The following is an 8,819-nucleotide window of genomic DNA, read 5'->3' on the forward strand; positions in this document are numbered from 1 at the left end:
GTAGAATCTCATCCACTTTCAGGTGGTGTCATCATGCCAAATGTGTTTGTACACAGTCCCCATGCACTATGAGAGAGAGGAAGGAAATTTTTAACATTACTCTTTCTAGATGGGTTGTACCCATGAAGATGGTGGAATGAAAATTCAAGACATTTCCAAGATACTCTAAAGAGTATGACACTGAAAGCAGAGTCTTTTTGCTCTGTTTTGGGAAGAAAAAAAGTAAGAGTAGGATTTAAGATAAACAGTAATTGTTTATCTACTCTGCTTGTATTTTTCCCTCATTCTTAGTAAAGGTAATAAAATCATAAAAGTGTAAAAATGAAGGGAGACTCTTTAAATTTATTTTTCTCTAGTGGCTCCTTTCTTCTAATTTCCATGTTCTGAACTTGCTTAATTAAATCCTGGGAAGGTTATGTTATTAAACATGGCCACCAAAGGTTGTTAGCCAAATGATACTGTAATTTATATATCTTAGGCTCTTCAGGGACATGTATGGGAAATTAGGACAGAATATGACTACACTGCTTTTAATTGTATGCAGATTTCTGCTGTTCTCCACATATATACTAGAATTTCTAGCCAGGACAAAAATAATAAATAAATAAATAAGGTAAGCAATGTCAGAAACTTATTTAAAGGAACAAGAACTGATCTTGCCTTTATGGAGTTTTATGTACATGTTGATAGAATGTGGTTCTTTATAAATTGCTCTTGTTGTAAGTAAGAAAATCTTTTACTATGCTTGTATATGCATATATATATATATTTGTATGTATGCATTTTTTTCAATTGGGTGCTATAATTCCTGTAATTCCCCCAGTAGACACAAAAATCAAAGACCTTTTCCTTCCATTCTTTCAACATTTTATTTGATGTGCAATTTCTCCTAGTCTTAATCAAAGTAAAAATGCATAATAGATTAGTGAGTTAGTATAAATTATGAATTGTGCATGAAATGGTGTGGGGGGGCAAATAAAAGATGAGTTTATTTTTGTTGAGGTATGTTTACAGATTAGACTGTCCTGATGCTGCTCAAGTTAGCATAATTTTGCAGCTGAAGGCATGCAGGCTGGCACTATCAGATCAATACAGAGAGTTTTCAGTGCAGAAAAATTAGGTACATCTAGTAAACAGAAATAAATGGCAAAGAGGTGGGCATTTCAGTGACATGGGGAGCTACTGCAAGTTTGAAAATCAAACAAGGAGGGTGCAAACTAATGGCACAAGATGTCTCTAACATAGCTTAACAGTCAGAGCACATAAAATTGAATTGAAGAGCTATGGAAAATGATCTGAAAATGTTATCCGCCCTTTTTATCCTTTTTCTATTTTGCTGCTGAGGCTCTCGGGGGGAGCTGCAGAGCTCAGTGTGGGGTGGGCAGGAGGGTGCAGCACTGGCTGTGGTGGAGAGGAGCCCAGGAGTGATGGGGAAGGGTGGACAGCGAGGAGGAAACTGGGGCAGGGATGCTTCCTACAACCACGGCTGTGGTTAATGGAAATTCAGTTGTCAAAGTCAGCCGGAGGGGAGAGGCTCAAGACAAGGATGAGCAATGTAATATCTTATCTCTGAAAGCAGGAGAAAAGATGTTTGGAGGGACTGGAAATACCAGGAGTAGAAGTAAAACCCACCAGGTATATGCTGGCTGTCCCCCAAGGTGCTGTTCCTAGCCATTCATCATGATCAGCTACTTGACCTTCAAGACACAGTCTAAAGTTTTCATCTTCATTTAAGCTTTCCCTGGTTATAAATTGAGTGTAAAAGGCAATTAAAGGGTAATTTCGTGGCAGTTGGCAAAGGAACTCTACCATGCTTGTTTTTTATGATATTTTTATGGTAGCTGAGAAATGGATCTCAAGGAATTCATTTGTTGACAGAACTGATTGTTGGCAGCCTGTTATTTGTGCTCTCAATTATGCTTCCCTAGTAATGCGAACGCACCCAAAAGCCTTAGCGATGGGTGCCTATTTTCATCAATACAGATATAATCGTAACAAAGCCCTTCATCTGGGTGAATGGATTAAGGGTTCTGTGTGTCCCTGAAAATGGATATTTAACAACGTGCAGTACAGGTGATGGACTGTTTACCTCACCTTCTGGATTCATTGTACAGTGATTTTAAAAGGTGCACTTGAATGCTGGTATTTTTGTGCCAATTTACAAAGCTAGCACAGGGATTTGTCCTAAGTAGGGGTTCCGGAAGCTTTGAGAAGTTGTCACTGACTGGATGTAATTACTATCCTTAAGGAGTTAAGTGTATTCCATAGCTTTAGTTTAGAACAGTGGGTATTTAAAATGGCAAGCATATTTACAGAATTGCCTAATAAAATATTTTAATTTTCTAAGTAGAAAGCATAAAATTGATAAAAATATATCTTTTGATCCTGGAAACAATTCAAAATGGGTTATAGAATCACAGATACGTGGAACACATCAGTGGAAGTGTTTTTTGCTTTTCGTTTGGAGAGATTTGCTGACAGTCATGGAGAATATCCTCTTCCTCCTGTTTCCTCACCAAGTCAAGGAAGACTTAATTTGTTATTTATAATTTCGGTATCTGTCTAAGAATCACTCAAATCCAGGGGAAAAAATGGTCATTTTTTATGCTGCTGAGTTAATTACATACTGAGTAAAGTGCTGTGTAAGTAGAATAAGGATATCAGAATGGCATCGGTGGTTGAAGGGTGTAAGTCATTCCAGGTGCACAGAGCTATCTGTAAATGGCAAATTTATTTCCTTGGCAAGTCTACATGACACACAAACTAAATGAAGATCCTAATTTCAGGATAACAAAATACAACAAGTAGTTCCTCTGCTATACAGGCATGAAAATCTCCACAATCATAATACATATGGAAATTTTATTTGTCCCATTTGCTTAAGAATTTTCTTTTAAGCCTTCATCTTTTTTAACATCAAAATGAAATCTGATTAGACTGCAATATCCAATTGCTGCCTTAGTTATTTCCAACTCCTTTTTGAATAGATTAATAAAAATAATAGAATTTAAGATACAGTGTAGAAATTGATTTGGTTACAAAATTCCATGCCCTTGTGAAGCATACTAAAAACAAGCAGCACATGATTTAATGCAGCTTTCATATCTATTTGCCTGTAAGCATTTCATTCAAAATTAATCTTTAAACCTGATGGTTATTATTTCCCCTATTGCTTGAGAAAGTCACAAAAATACGTACTTGCCTATTTTATTGACTTTTTTTTTTTAATCTGGCTTTCAAGCTCCCCGAAGCAGTGATAAAAGTCAAGGGGTTTTACAGAGAAATGGCATCCCTTCACCTGGAGTACAATACCTGCAAGTACAATAATAACAGAAAATAGCATTTTCTATCTTATGAATATTAGATTGCTCTGATCTTCAGTTATCAAGCAAGGATGCTGAAAAAAAGAAATGCCTCTCTGAGTAGCTGCCAGTAGCTAGTACCTGATGGCCAAAACTTGTTACTTCCCTGACTAGTAGCTCAGTGGTCTTTGCTGGATGGCATTAAGTGAGATTACTCAAGTGTCTGAAGACAGGAGTAGGTCTGTCCTGAAGACTTGCTGGATTGAAGCAACATGACCATCTATTTAAAGGGATTCATGCTTCTGGTTCTTCCCAACAAGTCAGCGGTTGCAATGGTGAACAGTGCAGTGCAGGCTGCCTGTTAATTCTCCTGGTGTATAAGAAAAGAAAAAGAAAGGTTTCTTTTAAGAAAAAGAAATTTCTTTAGAATATTTCTGTCTAGGTAATTGTCTTTGTAGTAGTGAAAATCTTTTTTTTTTTTTTCTTTATACCTGCAGTCACAGAAAAGTTGAGGTGCTTTAAAGCAGATGCTTTTTATTTGCTTGTTTTATATTTTCCTTGGATTGTCTTGAGCATGAAGACATTTTAACACCCAGAATGTTATTACATCAGGCTTTTTATTTACCCTGTTTATTTAGTTCATGCTTTCCACTGCCTGCAGTTTCACAGCTCAGTAATGCTTTCCTATCAATGGGACCAAACATTTATATGTCAGGGTGGAATATAAGAAAAGTAAATTTGTGTAAATTTGGGGTAAAAAAATATGTAAAGAGAACAGAACGAAATACAAGAAGCCTCGGACTTACATTGTGTTAAAATTCTATCATGGCTGGAGATCGGAGGTATCTTATTTTCATGCTTTTCTACACCACTTTTTTCTTCTCTGCTGCACAGTGCTCATCACCAATGCCTTACCTGCATTTTACAGTTTTGCTGTGCCTTTTAGGTATGAAATGATATTTCCATCAGAGAGACCGATACCTTGCCCAGATGCTGAACTTCACATTTCTAACCGGAAAGAGAAAGATCTGATAAAGTGAAATAAGTGTTGGAGGCCTCATTGCTCCTGATGCTGTACAGAAAGGTCAGCACTCACTGGCCACGAGCTTGTACCTCTGTGCTTAACAAAACCTTAGTCAAATCTTCAGACTTCTGAACTTGTATAAGCACACTCTGTTCATTACCTTGCTTCAGAAGGTAATGTTCAGCCTTCATACTAAAGGCTAATTCATTAGCTTCCCTCAATTATACAGAATTACACACGTTATTAGAAGTATATTTTTATTACACCAAGCTACTATTCCATTACGTTCATTTATAACAAAAGTATCTTAAAATAGGGAGACAGAAGATTTTGTTGTTGTTGTTGTTTTGATTATTAGCAATGTTATTCTGCTCTTAGGCCTTAGTGTGAGCTATTTCTCTTTGTAACTGGTATTAGACACAGTCTAGGAACATGGAAAAAGATGTATCAAAGAGCCATTTAGCTCAGTACCCCGATTCTGGCACACGCCAGAAATGGATGCCAGAGGAGGAATATAAACTTCAGACAAGTGATGTGTTGTGGTCAGAGGTACCTCTGTACTCAGGACTACAGCAGAGTGGCTCAAAAATTTCCTTTGCTAATGGTGGTCTCTTTAAAATTTAATAACATGTAATAGGAAGTATATGCATAAAGTTGCTTCCTGATAGCATAAACTCTTGCATGATTATATGAAGTAGAAATTCAGATCCAGATTCACCTTACTGAACCTCACTTACCACACTGAAGTAGTTGAGTTTGGGGCCAGGGAGGAGGAGGAGGCATACCAGAATTTTCTGTGGAGAGAAGAGAGCTTTTCAAAAACGTTAATCAATAAACCCAAGGAACTGGTTAGATATATTGACACGTATTGGGACTTAGTAAATACATACATACAAGCAACTCTGTAATGGATGACAGGATTAATATCCTGCTGTCCTCACTCCACGTGCTCTCCTGTTGGGTTGACTGCCTGATGCCTGGCTTAGGGGAGCAGTCTGCCTTCAGCAGAAGGAGGTGTTACAAATCTTGAAGCTTTGGAAATAGTAATATAAATGTAAGCCACAGTTTCACTACAGATAATTTTTATTTTCTCACGATCTTGTTTTTAAGCTGAAGGTTTATATTTTAAGTAGAGCCAAATTATCAATAAGTTGTGATTTGTTCATTTTGTCACTGTTTTGTTCCCAGTGCAAGAATTAAATGTCATTTGCTATGTGCCCCTTATGCATATCTTTCATGCTGTGAGGAATTTAGCTTTTTAGAAGCTGTCGGAGTACTCTCTGTAGTTGCCCAAACCCAAATCCATCAACAACTTTCCTTTACCGCAGAAGAAAACAGCTTTTTTTTTTTTTTTTTTTTTTAGGGCTTTCATTGTTGGATTGTTGGGTAACAATGTAGAAAAGTCATGTATCTCATAAAGAGAGAGAAAACCTAACAAGAAAATCATTTAAAACAAAATCATCCCTGAATTTTACATTATCACTTGAATATCTCTGTATAAACTGATCTGCAAAATAAAGAAATAACAATGACAGGGATTGCATAATGTTTTTAGGGGATAGCTTCTGGTGTGCTGATGTTACTGTGCCATTTGCTGTAGTTTCACCAAAAAATGGGCATTCAGTCTGTTATTGGCCCTAAAGCAAACAAAGTGCTAAATGGGTGGGAGGAAAGTCCCATGATAGTGCTACTGGCATGAAATGAGCTGACCCTGCTAAAATACAACAGATTTATGTAGTGCCTACCAGGATGAATACCATCTTGTTGAAGTGAAAAGCCTACTGTGAGGATGCAGGTATATCTGAATTCACACACAATGGAGAAAAATCTTAAACAGCATCCTAAACAACACATAGCATTGTACAAAGTAACTCAATCCTAATAATAACTTTAAAATGCTCCTATTAACTCCATAACTGCAAATTCATTTTGTGTGATCTTATCATAAAGCTATTCAAAAGCCAAGCAGGGAAGCTCTAAGTCTCAAAATCTTAATGTGATGAGAAGCTCCTAAAACAAGCTTTGTGTGGCTGTTTGCAGCTGTTTACCCAGCTGTCTCCAGTGATTACACTAGCCTCATGAGGTCGTTGGCATCTGATGTAGATTGAAGCAACCTTGCAACAACCCTAATTTACCCTGGGAACAGCACAGGCTGGTGGGTGATTGAGTGGGCCCAAAAGTAGTGTGGCAGTGCTGCTTGGGAATTAGCACTCCTTTGTTACTGCTGGCAACGTGGTTATGCTGAGTGTTAGTGCATTGGTGGTACTTGCTGGAGAACTACTTTGAGCAGGTATGGGGCTAGTTCATTGACTGCTAGTCAACAGCTGATTTTTATTTTTCTAGTTAGTTAAAGGATTTTTTTTTTCTTCTTTCAGGGACAGGATTTGGTATTAGGGCTGTGTACATTCTGTGTTACCTTTCACATAAGACACACAGAGTTGTTGAAGTCACCTTCTGCTCATCTTCTCTATTGCCACAGCTACCTGGCGGGCACAAGGCAGGCTTGAATGATTCAGAGCAGGTGAGTCATGTTTGTTCTGTCTCTTGCAATGCCCTTGCTCTTTTATTTATGTGTTGACTATGACTCTAATTTGGGGGTGAGTCAGTGGGTTCATCAAGCAGATATAAAGTAAGGATGGCTTTGCTCCAGCTTTTCCCCAGGGAAGCAGAGATGTGATCAGCTGGAGCCCCTTGTCTCTGAGTGCAAAACTGAATTCAGTGTGGTATTACAATATAAACAGTGTTCTCATCTGCTCCTAAATTACCTAATCTGCTCCTTATTACCTCAATAAAAAATGCACCCACTCAGCATTCAGATTTCCTCTGCGTAGTGATGGGGACAGTGGCTAACACTGCCTTTCATGCTCTGGACTGATGGTATGTTACTTGTGCAAAACATGGCCTACCTGGATACTGCAGTCTTGATACCTTGAGCATGTCAGACTCTACAGCTCTTCCTTCTGCTGTGACCTTTCCTTGACAAGCACACTGTAGAGCGGCATCTGATGGAAATGCCCTCTGTCCCTCTTGTTGAATGTATGCATCCTTGGGATTGCAAGAAGTGGAAAAGAGCAAGCAAGAAAGTATCTGGTTTGTGCTTCAGCTGTTAGAAAATACTTCTCAAGGGAAGGTAGACATTCTGGTTTATTTCTCTTCCTAAAATGATAATATCTAACATCCCTTTAATACATAATACATGTATGTAAGCAGGCCCTGGGTGGAATGCTTTGGTGGATGTCAGGTTACAATATGTCTTCTAGGCACACTGAAATTTTCTTCTTGAATAAAAATGAAATACTGAATTTAAGTATCACTATGATATTTTGCCTTGGCTCCCAAAATATAGCTCAAGGTGTGAATTCCAATGGTAAGTTTGGGATTTATTTGAACAGACATAGCGCTTGGCACTGCAGCTGCTAGTGGAGCACAGGGGTAGCTAAGCGCTAGGTGCTTCTCAGCTGAGATACCTATGGTGATATGAATAGCTCTACTGGATATGGCAGTAAGTGCTTGCTAAATGAGTGCATCTTGAACAGTGTGGCATAAGCTTTAACCTCTTCTGCTTCAGTGTGCCCAACAGTGAAATATTAACAATAATTTTTAGTACCATTTAGTATCTTTCTGAGAATAACTGATAAGTTTATTTTCTGTAGTTACTTCAGGAGAGAAAGAGAAAAGGTGGAGTTTCTCGTTTCTTTCATTCTCATGATATGTTTGATGGTAAAACACTTTGTTTGTAAAAGTTTAATTTTATTAATGCATAGATTCAAACAGCTTAGAAACAGGCACGTTATTCTTACTCTGTGAGAACAGTATTCTCCCTGCTATTATTCTTGTATTGTTAGAATAATAATAGGAAATATTTTTTTTTCGTAAAAGAAAGCAGAGAAAATATACGTTTATATTCCACCAAACACTTTGAAAAAGGCTGCCAGCTTTTCAGATCTAAGTGTTTAATATCACTGTTGTGTTCTCAGCACTGTACCCTGAGTTTATCCATTTCTACTTCATTCCAGCAGACCTGTTTTCAGTCAGTGAACAACAGGACAGGTGTTTCTGAGGTTGTCTTACTTACTCTCATTAACTCTAGTTTGTATACATCCTCTAAATTTTCTAATTCTGTATGGAAAATGGGTTTTAATATTTAAACGTTTTAATATACAAATGTAAACATGACTGCTTCAAAAAAATTAGAAAGGAATGGATAAAGTAGTAGCTGTAGCAGAACCTCCAAAAAGGCTAGCTATGCAAACGTTAAGCTCCCACTGTGACTTTAACTCGTCCATGCAGTTGTGAATAGGCACTTAAAGCAGTGAGATCAACTTGTCTGCTACAGAATCAGGTAACGTAATTAATATTATCCATAAAGTGCTTTTATTTACAGGAAGCCATCTGAAAAAAAATATTTTCCTGAAGTTTATAATTTGATATTTAAAATTTTATGAAATAAAAGTAGGAAACATTAAGATTACACTTATAAATGATGCATGTTG

The 8,819-nt window shown here is 37.4% G+C and overlaps 1 long non-coding RNA gene across 1 annotated transcript; it reads right to left on the reverse strand.

Annotated features, from left to right (window-relative positions):
* Positions 1-2,580: 2,580 nt before the first annotated feature.
* On the reverse strand, positions 2,581-8,188 carry LOC137858531 (uncharacterized). Its single transcript, XR_011097803.1, has 5 exons — positions 7,233-8,188; positions 5,217-5,358; positions 5,064-5,137; positions 3,794-4,310; positions 2,581-3,672 (listed from the first exon to the last, which is right to left on the reverse strand). It is a non-coding gene; the product is annotated as an uncharacterized lncRNA (long non-coding RNA).
* Between the last annotated feature and the right edge of the window lie 631 nt (positions 8,189-8,819).

This window comes from Anas acuta, chromosome 6 (assembly GCF_963932015.1).
Source record: "Anas acuta chromosome 6, bAnaAcu1.1, whole genome shotgun sequence".
NCBI classification, from domain to species: domain Eukaryota; kingdom Metazoa; phylum Chordata; class Aves; order Anseriformes; family Anatidae; genus Anas; species Anas acuta.